This window comes from Triticum dicoccoides, chromosome 1B (assembly GCF_002162155.2).
Source record: "Triticum dicoccoides isolate Atlit2015 ecotype Zavitan chromosome 1B, WEW_v2.0, whole genome shotgun sequence".
In the NCBI taxonomy this organism is placed as follows: domain Eukaryota; kingdom Viridiplantae; phylum Streptophyta; class Magnoliopsida; order Poales; family Poaceae; genus Triticum; species Triticum dicoccoides.
Window position 1 is genome coordinate 363,997,363 of NC_041381.1, and position 14,171 is coordinate 364,011,533.

Genomic DNA, 14,171 nt, shown 5'->3' on the forward strand with positions numbered 1-14,171 from the left:
GTGAATCTGGAGGAGGAGAGGGGAATGAGGCGATCGACGGGGGTTGGAATGGGGAAGGGGAGAAGTGGCACGAAGTTCGAAACTGCCCACCGCCCACTACTTCGTCTACGCTCACCAATGGGCGTACCTCTATAGTCTATGACATGGCGGGCCCATGAGGAGGGTGCGAGCCGCGCGCTTCGGCTCGATCGGGTCAGGTGTGCAGGAGACGCGAGCGCGGCGAAAACCGACAAGGGGACACCTGGACGCGCGCGACTGCACGATGGAGTTCGATCGAACGATGCGATGCCGGCCGCTCAAGACGAGTAGCGAGCGCACGCGCACAATCATGTATTTCCGAATTTCCAATGCTAGATGCTTGAGGCAATTCACCAAAAGTATCGTCATAATCCAACAACTCTTACAGCGACATGTAAAAGGTCTAGTAGAGGAGTAAACATGACAAGAAGCGATGTGGCTGATACACTTGCAACGTCTTTTTTCCAGCAACATCCGAAATTCCGAAGGAACGAAAACAAAAGAACTACAGTTGCAGTGGCAGCAGACACAGGGGGCAGGCAGCATGCGGCCGCCAGCCTGTGCACGCCATCACCAGCTGCGTCCCGGGTTTTTTTTTATTTAGAATCTCCCGGGTTTGTTTGATAGCACGGCACGGTCCCCCCTGTCTACGAGAAAGTCGCTGTCTCAGGCTCGACACGTGGGCTCGCCGGTGTTGGCTGTTCGGCCCGGCATCTCAGTAACAGGCTATCGTGGCCCACCGTCAGGCCCAGCGACGCGACACCACTTACGTTCGGGCCCACCATGCGGTACGCGTATGAGTCAACATGGCATGGATACTAGGCCCGGCCAGCCTACTAGTTTGCTCAAAGTACGATTAGCTGGTCCCGCCTCTAATAATCTGGCTACACTGATCTGCAGCACTTGAGTGCGGTGAATCCAAGTCACAGGGCACTAGGTACCGTTATTTCGTAAGCCTACATTTACGTAGGATGCTTGTTTAGCTAGTGCTAGTACTGCTAGTATACGACTTTGATTTTGTTCGTTTAAGGGCTATTGATTCTCTCTATTCAAAGTATACTGTTCTTTTTTTAAGTACGTCAATGACGTACTATATTTTTATAAAAGGTAAAGAAGACATTTACAGGCGTGTTTGGTTGCCGTAGGCTACAGTACCCGCATTGCATACACTTCTCTACTCAGCCTGGCTCTCGAAAAACAGCCTCATATGCAACATCTGCAATCTGTTTGGTTGCCTGCATATAGACTGCCTGCATCAGTGAATCAACTTTGGCATGTTGTTTGGTTTCAACTTTGGCATGTTGTTTGGTTCCCTGCATTGTCTCGACGCATACAACTACACGTTGTTTGGTTGCCCGCATGAGGTATGATTAAGAGCTAGCACTTGCACTTAGCACACAGGGTTAAGAGCTAGCAGAGGAAGGGGGAGAAGAAATGCAGTGTGCGCTAGACCATGACGACTGCGGTGGATAGTGGTCGTGGCGCCGTATCCGACATGACGAACATGGAGTCGTGGACGAGCGACCCCGTCGGCGAACTAGTTGCAGTGCTCGCGCAAAGACAGTCGACAGAGGAGGAGAATGCAGTGCCCGCGCCATGGTATCGCCAGTGTAGTGGACGAGAGAGGAGGCCGAGATAATCGACACCGGAAATTACTCGAGTGTAGTAGGGCGAGAGAGAGGAGGTAAAAATGATCGACCCCTTCAGCGGCGCGGCGAACTGCAGTGTGCACGGAGGCAGAGGACACAAGAAGCAGTGTGCGCGCCATTGCAACATCAGTGCAGTAGGAGGACGACGGAGAGTAGGCCGAGATGAGCGACGCCGGAAACGACTGTAGTGTAGTAGGACGTGGGCAAGGAGATCAAGGGGAAGGGCTTCGACATTGAGAGGGACGAATAGGAGGGCTCTGAGCAAAGGACAGAGGAGCTCGACATGGCGGCGTCAGTGCAGCAGACTGCTGCTCAAAGGGAGATGAAGCTACGATCGTCGAAACCAAAAACTTACAACAGGAATGTTGTGAGAAACTGTGAGATTAGGCTGTTGGTCAAAGGAAATTTCAAATGATCGATCGTGCGCGACAAATCTGACAAAATTCATCAAGAATAGCTCCAAACGGGAAGACGAGATTAAGAACTTACGGCCGACGAAACTACGAACCAATCGCCTGAATGGAACCGTAGCATCGAGGTGCATCTTTTTCATGTAGAGCTTACCTCAAATCGAAGCACCGTTGTGTAGATCAGAGGGAGAAGATTAGATAGGAGCTTACTGAAGGTCGAAGAAGAACTCACGCAATCACCTCGCATCCCTCTGGTCTCCACTAGCGCAAGGGCCCGTTGGCTTGCGCTCGACTCGGCCTGGCTCGCGAGAAACTGTCGATTCCTGTGTTTCCAGTGAGCCAGCCTCTGGGCTGCTTTAAGAAGCGTGCGGTGCAGGCCCAATAGTGAAACCAGGCAACCAAACAGGCCTCTTACTTCCCGCGCATGCCTGGTTGGGCTCTATGCGGGCAACCAAACACGCCCTACAAGAACTTGCAAAGATGCGAACATCCTTGCAAGTTTAGAACCCACACCACTCCAACACCTAACACGCTAAGCCTACTCTCTAACAAAACATTGTAATCCTCCTACTCCAACACCCGCTCTCTTCCATTCGGAGAGCTCATTGAGAATGGTGGTCTGCAGTTCTTGCGCCATCTTGATTTGGTGCGTCCTATTGAACACCATCACGTTTAGTTGCTTCCAAAGCATCCAAGTCACCACTATAGTGAAAGTGTCAAATCCTCATTTATGCGCTCGATAGAAATTTGTTCTCTCCATCAACCACCACTCCAGGAGTGTGTCGTCATGTGTTGGCCTCGTCACATTGGGGTGTAGATAGTCAAGGCATCCATCCCAGACCTCACGAGCGTACACACATTGAATGAGATTGAATGAGGATGTGCTCGATGTTATCCTCGTCCTGCAGATAGATGTAGCAAGCCGATGGATGGTCTTGTAAACCATGCCTAGTGCGCCGGTCCAATGTCCATAGTCGGTGCTGAGCAGCCATCCACGCGAAAAGCTTGCACTTGAGCGGTGCCCAACTCTTTCAGATACATGCATTAAACGGTGCTCTTTCCATCCCCGTGCACAACCTTCGGTAAGTTGACTTGGCAGTGTAAACACCCGAAGCATCGCTAGGCCATATAAACACATCAGCCGTGTTTTCATCTCGTGCGACAGTGTGTATGGAATGGTTGAGCTGCATGAGTTGTAAGTGCAACGTGAATGAGTGCTCGCCCACCACATCATGGATCCAACTCTCGTCGTTCATGATTTGCCTTACCGTTCTTCGGTTTCTCGTGTGTTTATCCACACAACAATAGACCATTGGTGTTATGTCCTTGATAGCGAAGCCATGTATCCATCGGCCTCTCCAAAATAAAATCTTGCTGCCCTCTCCCACAGAGATAGCAACTAGGCTATGAAAAACTTGTCTAGGTTTAGCAACTAGTATAATGTTCTTTTAAAAGTACCTCTGGATGATATGTTTACTAATCGTTATGATATTAGGGCATCTTCAACGGTAACCCGCAAATTTTCTTCTTCATCCGTTCGCGAATAGGGGAGACCAGTCCACGGACATGCATGCGGGAGGCTGCCATCCAACGTTGTTCGCATATATCCGGCCAACAATTCAAACTAACTGGATAAAATTTGTTCAAACACGGCTGGATTTCATATAAACATAACGGATTTCATTATATTTACATCAACTATCCGGCTCTGGAGGTATAATTAATACATAAGCTAAATGGTAGTCGGTGCTCGTTCCCCACGTCCGGCCATGACCCCTGAGAACTGAAAGTTCTCCTTATCCAGTTCCACCTTTGCGCTCTCCAGCTCCGCCTCCGCAGACCAACAAAGTGAAGATGTCTTCCTCCATGTCGCGGCCAAGTGGCTAATCGGCCGTTGATGTTGAGCCCGTCAAGCTTGGCGGTGATGGGAGGAGAGGAGCGGTGGCCTTCCTGGGACCCGAGCGGCGGTGACCTACCATGCACAATTCTTCCTCGCAACCGGCATCGTCCGCGGACATGTCGGCTTCGTGGTCATGGCGCCGAGGCATAACATCAGCGATGTACTCCTCGTCCTCGCTGGTCTCACTGAACGTTGCCTCGCCCAGCTCTTCGCACTCCTTGTAGGCGGCCGCCGCCTCCGCCACCCACTGCTGGTACCGTCAGCGGGCGAGGTGAATCTCGCGGGCGGAGTAGTAGGGCTCGAGCAGTGCATCCTGCTCTGCCAGGTCCGCGTCCGGCACGACCGCCCTGCCGGCGCGAGGTGCTCCTCCACCTATAGGTGCTCTTGGAAGAGGTGGTGGTTGTAGGTGACGTCGACATGCGCCTCCCTGAACTGCTCCTCCCGCACCATGTCCATGTAATGGGCACGGGCCTCGCCGATGGTCATGGTTCAGTACCCTGGCGAGGGTGGCGCAGAGGAGGAGGAGGGTCGTGTCGGCTCGTCGTCGGTCGCGTCTTCCATTGGGACGTCATCGTCCTCCGACTGCCTACTGGCCAGCCAGTTGGCAGCAATGGCGGCCATCCCCTTATTCTCGTCTGGCGTCAGCCCATCCTAGAGAGCTTTAGCGGGGGAGGAATCCATGGTGAGAGACATGTGGTGAAGGATCAGAGGTGGATGACTACGACTATGGCTGGGGCAGCAGTTTATATAGCAATGGTAGGCGGAAGATGGACGGACGGGTGGCGCTAGAGGTGACGCCTCGGCAACTGCATGCCATCAATGTGTGTGGAAGACGGACAAACAAGCGGCCATCGTGTTGTTTGAACCCACAACAGTCGCCTGCATGGGGAAGCGACGCGGGCGATGCTCTCTCGGTTGGCGTGCAGCATCAATGCCGGCGCCAATGAGAGGTCGCGTCCTCTCTAACCGGGCATGAATGCAGGCACTGACACTCTCAAGCGGTGGTGACTGATTCGGGCAGGAAGCGCGCATGGGAAGGGAGAGGGGGTTTTGATGGCCCAGGGCGGTCAGAAGCGGGCATGGCAGCGGTCTAGACTCCCACAAAGCCCCCCCTCCACACACACACACACACGTTTGTCTCCAGTTTGCGGGAGAAAGTACGTCCGGACTACTCCGCGGGCCGATACAGGCCCGCGTTGGATGGCTTCCGCGGTCCGTACGGATGTAGGAGGTTTGAGGGTCAGCATTGGAGATGCCCTTACTCCCTCTATCCATCTATATAAGGTCTAATGTGTTTTTCGAGGTTAACTTTGACCAAATGCTAGAGAAATAATATATGACATGCAAGTTACACAAAGCATACAGTCAAATTCATACGTGAAAGGAGTTTCCAATGATATATTTCTCATATTATACATCTCATATATTGTTCATCCTATCAATAGTTAAAGGCAATCTGGAAAAACGCATTAGACCCTATATATATGGATGAAGGGAGTACCCGTTGCAAGGCTCTCTCTCTCTCTCTCTCTCTCTCTCTCTCTCTCTATATATATATATATATATATATATATATATATATATATATATATATATATATACCTGGCCATCCTTTGGGTCGGGCCTGACCAAGCCCGAGGTGGAAAACTCAGGCCCGAGCCCGGCCCGGCCCGGCCGTTGGGCCTACTTTTCAGGACCAAGCCAGGCCCGCCAGTGCAAAAAAAACACCGGGCCTTGGGCCTCTGGCCAGGCCTCTTCAGTAAATGGCAAAAATAGCGAGGACGGGGTCGGCCCCGGCCTGGGAGCAGCGTCAGGTCGGGCCGTTCGGGTTGGGCTGCCCATGGCCAAGACTATATATATATATATATATAGGTCAGCCCACAAACTGGAATACGGATTGTCCTACCTTAATCTTTGAAACATTTTCTAGGGTTTTGATTAGCCTGGCGGGCGTGGGCCATTTTTCGGATCTTCACGACTCAAACCTACGGTTCATCCTTTGAAGTGCTCAATCATCTTCAGGTCCTGGTTGTTGTACTCGGTGATTGTGGGGGACCTAGCGTTCTTGTGAAAGGATCGAGAAGAGGTGTCTAGAGGGGGGAGAGTGATTACACACTAAGTGAGAAAAGTGCAGTTTTTTATTTCTTTAAGTTGAAGTGGAGTTTTGGCACAAGTTTAACAATCACAATACATAACAAGCAAGCATGCAAAGAGTATATGAGCAGCGGAAAGTAAACCATGCAACTTGCAAGAATGTAAAGGGATGGGATTGGAGTGTGCAAACGCAATTTGGAGACACGGAGATTTTTGAGACGTGGTTCCGATAGGTGGTGCTATCATACATCCACGTTGATGGAGACTTCAACCCACGAAGGGTAACTGCTGCGCAAGTCCATGGAGGGCTCCACCCACGAAGAAGCAACCTTGTCTATCCCACCATGGCCGTCGCCCACGAAGGACTTGCCTCACTAGGGTAGATCTTCACGAAGTAGGCGATCTCCTTGCCCTTACAAACTCCTTGGTTCAACTCCACAATCTTGTCGGGGGCTCCCAAGTGACACCTAGCCAATCTAGGAGACACCACTCTCCAAGAAGTAACAAATGGTGTGTTGATGATGAACTCCTTGCTCTTGTGCTTCGAATGATAGTCTCCCCAACACTCAACTCTCTCTCACATGATTTGGATTTGGTGGAAAGAAGATTTGAGTGGAAAGCAACTTGGGGAAGGCTAGAGATCAAGATTCATATGGTAGGAATGGAATATCTTGGCCTCAACACATGAGTAGGTGGTTCTCTCTCAGAAAATGTATGTTGGAAGTGTAGGCACGTTCCGATGGCTCTCTCCATGAATGAAGAGTGGGTGGAGGGGTATATATAGCCTCCACACAAAATCTAACCATTACACACAACTTACCAATCTCGGTGGTACAGAATCGTGAAACTCAGTCGGACCAATTTAGCAAATAATGTGACTGTTAGGATTTTCGATGGGACCGACATGCAACTCGGTAGGACCGATATGATTAGGGTTGGGGCATAACGTAATCTCGGTGAGACCGATTACTCAAACTCGGTGGGACCGATTTTGGTAATAAGCTAACCAGAGAGTTGGTCAGGCAAACTCGGTGGGACCGATTTGCTCACCTCGGTTGGACCAAAACGTTACGAAGAGGAACAGAGAGTTTGCATTGTAATCTCGGTAGGACCGATTACACAAACTTGGTGGGACCGATTTTGGTAATGGACATACACAGAGAGATTACAATCCCATCTCGGTGAGACCGAGATCCCTATCGGTGAGACCGATTTGCCTAGGGTTTGTGGCAATGGCTATGACATCTGAACTCGGTGGCGTCGGATAGAAAGAATCGGTAGGTCCGAGTTGGACTTTTGGTTTAGGTCATATGTGGATGTGAGAAGGTAGTTGAGGGCTTTGGAGCATATCACTGAGCACTTTGAGCAAGCAAGCCATTAAGCAACACCTCATCCCCTCTTGATAGTATTGGCTTTTCCTATAGACTCAATGTGATCTTGGATCACTAAAGTAGAAAATGTAGAGTCTTGAGCTTGGAGCTTGAGCCAATCCTTTGTCCTTAGCATCTTGAAGGGGTTCCACATCCTCTAGTCCATGCCACTTCATCGTTGAACTTTTCTGAAACATACTAGGTAAAAGTGTTAGTCCAACAAGAGATATGTTGACATTAATTACCAAAATCACCCAGGGAGCACTTGTGCTTTCAATCTCCCCCTTTTTGGTAATTGATGACAACATGCATCAAAGCCTTAGACAAAGATATAGAGAATAACAAGTAAAGCTTTGGAAAGACATGTAACATGCATAGGCTCCCCCTACATGTATGCAATCAAGTAAATATGAAATATAGGATCATGTGAATGCATAAACATGACAGAGTAAGCAATGTGTTACATGTATCTTGGCTATATGCATCAGAGCAAAAGATGTGAATATGGAAAATGTACCTTCACGCTCATGAGTCCTTCTTGCAAACAGTATGTACATCAGCAAGAGATCCTCATAAACATGACTGTGATGCATATACTTACCTTGTGGTCTTGAGTTGGCTTAGGAATGAATGAACCTGCGTAAACAAGGTTAGATAACACAGATACACCTACTAGCCAGAGCAAACAAAATAAACCACAAGAGAACCAAGACTGGGATGACATGTAGAGTGAGTACTAAGTACCACATTGAAAAATAGACATGTTCCCAAGGGTAAAGATGTGCAATGAATTTAAGGACTTCCTTACCTTAGATGTCTTGCTCCCCCTGAATCTAGCATGGGATACTGGGAGAAGATAGGTGTAGGACCTTGAAGTATGTCTAGAGCGGGGGTGATTAGACTACTTGACCAATTAAAAACTTAACCTTTTCCCAATTTTAGTCTTTGGCAGATTTTATCTATCTTAGCACAAGTCAAGCAATCTTCACACAATTCAAGCAAGCATGCAAAGAGTATATGAGCAGCGGAAAGTAAAGCATGCAACTTGCAAGAATGTAAAGGGAAGGGTTTGGAGATTTCAAACGCAATTGGAGACACAGATGTTTTTGTCGTGGTTCTGATAGGTGGTGCTATCGTACATCCACGTTGATGGAGACTTCAACCCACGAAGGGTAACGGTTGCGCGAGTCCATGGAGGGCTCCACCCAAGAAGGGTCCACGAAGAAGCAACCTTGTCTATCCCACCATGGCCGTCGCCCACGAAGGACTTGCCTCACTAGCGGTAGATCTTCACGAAGTAGGCGATCTCCTTGCCCTTACAAACTCCTTGGTTCAACTCCACAATCTTGTCGGAGGCTCCCAAGTGACACCTAGCCAATCTAGGAGACACCACTCTCCAAGAAGTAACAAATGGTGCGTTGATGATGAACTCCTTGCTCTTGTGCTTCAAATGATAGTCTCCCCAACACTCAACTCTCTCTCATAGGATTTGGATCTGGTGGAAAGAAGATTTGAGTGGAAAGCAACTTGGGGAAGGCTAGAGATCAAGATTCATATGGTAGGAATGGAATATCTTGGCCTCAACACATGAGTAGGTGGTTCTCTCTCAGAAATGGTAAGTTGGAAGTGTAGGTTTGTTCTGATGGCTCTCTCCACGAATGAAGAGGGGGTGGAGGGGTATATATAGCCTCCACACAAAATCTAACCGTTACACACAATTTACCAATCTCGGTGTGACCGAATCAACAAACTCGGTCAGACTGATTCAATAAACCTAGTGACCGTTAGGGTTTTCGGTGGGACCGACATGCAACTCGGTAGGACCGATATGGTTAGGGTTAGGGCATAACGTAATCTCGATGAGACCGATTACACAAACTCGGTAAGACCGATTTTGGTAATAAGCTAACCAGAGAGTTGGTCAGGTAAACTCGGTGGGACCGATTCGCTCATTTTGGTGAGACCGAAATGTTACAAAAAGGAAACAGAGAGTTTACATTGCAATCTCGGTGGGACCGATCGCTCATTTCGGTTAGACCGAAACGTTACAAAGGGAAACAGAGAGATGACAATCCCATCTCGGTGAGACCGAGATCCCTATCGGTGAGACCGATTTGCTTAGGGTTTGTGGCAGTGGCTATGACATCTAAACTCGATGGCGCCGGATAGAAAGAATTGGTGGGGCCGAGTTTGACTTTAGGTTTTGGTCATATGTGGATATGAGAAAGTAGTTGAGGGTTTTTGGAGCATATCACTAAGCAACTTGAAGCAAGAAACTCATTAAGCAACACCTCATCCCTCCTTGATAGTATTGGCTTTTCCTATAGACTCAATGTGATCTTGGATCACTAAAATATAAAATGTAGAGTCTTGAGCTTTTGAGCTTGAGCCAATCCTTTTATCCTTAGTATTTTGAGGGATCCACTTTCCTCATCCATGCCATGCCATTCATTGAGCTTTTCCAGAAATATTTGTCTTGGAATAGTATTAGCTCAATGAGCTATATGTTGTTAGGAATTACCAAAACCACCTAGGGATAGTTGCACTTTCAATCTCCCCCTTTTTGGTAATTAATGACAGCATATAGATCAAAGCTTCGACAAACGATAATAAGATTGAAAAACATTGTCGCTTTGAGAAGTATGTGATAAGCAAGAGCTCCCCCTAAATTTGTGCATAGTTTAAGATTTGCTTTGGACTGCAAATGCACAAGGAATTAGGCTCATGGGTTACTCTTCCATGTCACATACATCTTGGTGGAGCACTCAAAATAATAAAGATTGAATACATGAACTCATCACCAAGCAAAGTGAATGATCATATAAAGATAAATGGGATACTATCATCTAACAAGCATAAGTGTAGCTTATGATCAAACACATGATCATCAATGGCTCACACGCAATAACGTAGTATCTCAAGCAAGCAAAAGCAAATAAAGTTCAACCATGAAGACAAGAGAGAACAAAAGCAAACTCTCTCTCTCTATCTCTCTCTCTCGAAGCCTATGATCTATACATTTTTCTCCCCCTTTGGCAACAAGTTACCAAAAAGTTCTTAGAAAATGCATAGTGCTATTTCTTCTCTCAGGCTTGGTCTTCTATTGGTGGTGTAGAGATGGCTCCTTGGACGAAGACTTCGATAGATGTGGATGGAGCTAAAGGAGTTGGTGCTAGAGCTGGTTGCACTGGAGCTGGAGCTGGTGCAGATGAAGTGGCTCTGGTGTCTGTCACAGGCACTGCAGCTGATCTCTGAGCTCTAGGCACTCTGGCAAATGCATCAGTGGTTGTCTTGCCCTTCCTCTCCTGCATGTCATCCTGTAGCTGCTCCACAACTGACTGAATCTCAGTTACTTTAACATCATGGTCATAGAATTTTTGTTCCATGATTCTTTCCAGGCTCTCCTGGTTTTGAGTTAGGGTGGCCAACCCCTTCGCAATCCTCAGAGTTGATGCTATTAAGTAACCAAGCTGGTCCTGCTTGCTCTTCAAAAAGTACTTAGATGCCTCCTCTAAAGTTGGCATCTTGGCAGCCTTCTCTTTCTTTGCCTTCTCCTTTTTCTCTTGAGCTTGCACTGATGATGGTTCATTCTCATTCATGACAACTTGATTGTCCTCAAAATCTGGATAGATAGCAAAGTGTTCCTTATCCAACAGGTATTTGCCTGTGCCCATCTTGGAATTGATTAACTCTTGGATTTGTGGGGCATATCCACAACTTCTCTTTTGGTCTGCTGCTGTCCTCTTGATAGTCTCAACTATGAGGCTCATGACCTTGAATTTCTATGGCACATCAAATATGTGTAGCAAATTAATTGCATGCCCTCTAATCATGTTGTGGTCACCTGACTTGGGCAAGAGAGTGTGCCTTAGGATCCATTTGATCGTTGGCAGCCCTGACAAAAGAAAATGGACAGACCCAAACTTGAAAGTCTCAAGTGTCGTGTCTGGGATCTCCTTGTACATGTGTGACATTGAATTGTGATCCTTCTTCTTCTTGGAGTAGACATCCAAGTCATCTTCATTCTCCTCTGGGGCATTGATCAAATTGGCCCATTCCTCAATAGTTGATTGGTACCTTGTACCTTCAGACATCCAGACTATTCTGCCATCAGGATAAAAGTGAGTTGTGGAGTAGAATTGCATAACAGGCTCATCGTTCCAGTTTGTGAACTTATGTCCAACAAACTCATCAACTCCACAAGCCTCAAAGCTGTCAAACACTCCTGGGTAGTGATCCTCATTTTCCTTCATGTATTTCCAATCTACCCACCTCATATCACAAACTATGGGCTTCTTGTCCAACAGCACAGTCTCATAAAAATCATGATGTTCCTTAGTGTGGAACCTGTAATCAACAGCAGTTCTTCTTCTGATTGCATAGGGATCAGACAATCTCCACTGCCTGAGCCCTACATCCTTCCTCAGCTTCATATTCTCAGCCACTGGATGAGCATCGTTGTGGTCTGGAATCTTGGGTTTGAGCTTCCTCAGAACTTGTCCTTCATCTTCTTCCTCAGCAACTTCAGGCACTGGGGCCTTGTTCTTCTCAGCAGCTGGTATGCTCCTGGTATTCCTCTTAGGTGCAGACTTGGCCTTGGAGGCAGCTTTGGGTGCTTCTTTGGGCTTTGATGATGCAGCCCCTAACCTTATAGCATCACCCATCAGCTTTTGTGCCTTGGGTGCTGGTGCAGCAACCTCTTCTTCCTCCTCCTCTTCCATCATGGAAGGTTGTCCAACAACTCTGGCCATGGTCTTCTTGACCCTTTTCTTCCTCTTCTTCCCTTCTGCATCTGGCTCTTTGGGATCAGGTTTCTCAGGTTCTTGAGTTGAAGCTCTGACTTTCAGCATAGGTGCCCCCTTGGTAGGGACCTTCCTGTTCAGTCCAGGCTTTGTAGTCTTTGCTGACCCATACTCCTTTTTGAGCACTATCTTCTTAGAAGTAGCCTCATCTTCAGCTGCCACATAGTCCTCATCCTCAGAGTCTGAGGTTCTCTTCCTTCTGGCTCTTGTGGCTGCTTTGGGCAAATTGCTAGGAGTGCTCCTGCTGCCCTCATCTGAGGTGCTAGAGGGACTAGTGCCCTCACTCATGTGAATCTGCTCCTCTTCCCTGTTCTGGCTGTCACTTTGGTCTGACATGCTGCAAACACTGACTGCTGACCCTGTGAATAGTTGTAGTTGAGATAGAATGGATGAGCATCACAAAATGCAGAGATTTTTGCAAAAGAATGACTCAAAAACTTAGTTTTAGTTTTCCATAGAAAGCATTTCGGATCAACCAATTTGCAATGATACCGAAGCAGCTTTTGGAACCTAAACTAGTGATCTCGGTCAGCCGAGTCACAGTTCGGTGGCACCGAGACTGCTAGGGTTTCACAAAGTTCTAAAATTGGTCACACCGATTCTCAATTCTCGGTCAGACCGAGAATCACTTGTGCAATGCCGTTAGCCGAATCGGTGGAACCGAGTTTTTCAACTCGGTGGGTCCGAGATGGTTTCGGCGGAAACCTAACCCTAAATTTTCAAATCTCATCTAATCTAAGGATTGTTTTGACTGGATAGATGTGTTTCAATCATGGCAAGAATCATAATGAACACAATGTGCTAGGAATTGGACGGGGATAGCACTATGATCGAGTCCATACCCTAGTTCGGCGATGAACTCGATACAGCGGCAACGGCGGGGTTGAATTCCATTGACGGCGGTGGAGACCAGCGACTGGAGGCGGCTGGCGACGAAGTCGACTATCCGGAGACCTAGGAGGCAGAGCGAGCTATGCGCGGGCGAAGGAGTTTGGAGAAAGTTTTCCAAATTTTGCCCGTGAGTATATATAGCCTGACCCTGTCGGTGTGACCGAGTGGAACAACTCGGTGGCACCGAGATGCATAACTGTTGACAGTTACAGCAACTCGGTGAGACCGAAAAGTTCAAATCGGTTGCACCGAGATTGAAAACCTAGATCGACTTAGTGATCTCGGTATGACCAAAATGTAAGAATCGGTCAGACCGAAACACACAAAGAAGTTTTGGAAGTTTAAGTCCATGATGAATCGGGGACTCCGAGTGCTCCTCACACAGAGTGGTTCGAATCTGACTTGATCAAATTTTGTGATGTAGCATGAATAGAGTTTGAGACAAGAAAAGCATAGATAGCTAGAGAAGGTTCTTAGGCATTCTTGTTCATCCACTTGGGAAGAGAAAAAGAAGCCAATCAAAGCAACAAGTGGATGTCCTCGAATGAGTAAAATATGCAACCAACATGCTCACACAATAAAATAGCAAATGAAATATGTGGCAAAGCATGCACAACCAATTCTAGTATCTATCAAACAATTGGCGATGACTAGGTCATCTATATATGAGTATATTGACTTAGGAGTCAAATGAGAACATTTGATCATAGGTCATACTCATCGTTTAAGCTCAAGTGGGGTTATCACTTTTACATAATGCATTGATGTGTTCACACCATTAGAGTTGCTTTGACTCAATTTTAGAGTTAAGCTCCCCCTAGATGTGAGATCCCCCCTTACAGGGATGAACTAACCTTGGGTTTTGTCGATGATGACTTCATGTAGGTGTTGAAGATGTGGATGCTCATTGTTGATGAAGATCATTTGGAGCAATCCTTTGGAGTGAGTTGCACTTTCAATACCTACACGGGTTAGTCCCACAAGGAACAAACAAGTATATCCATAGACATAGAGTGATGCACCCACAATATGATGTC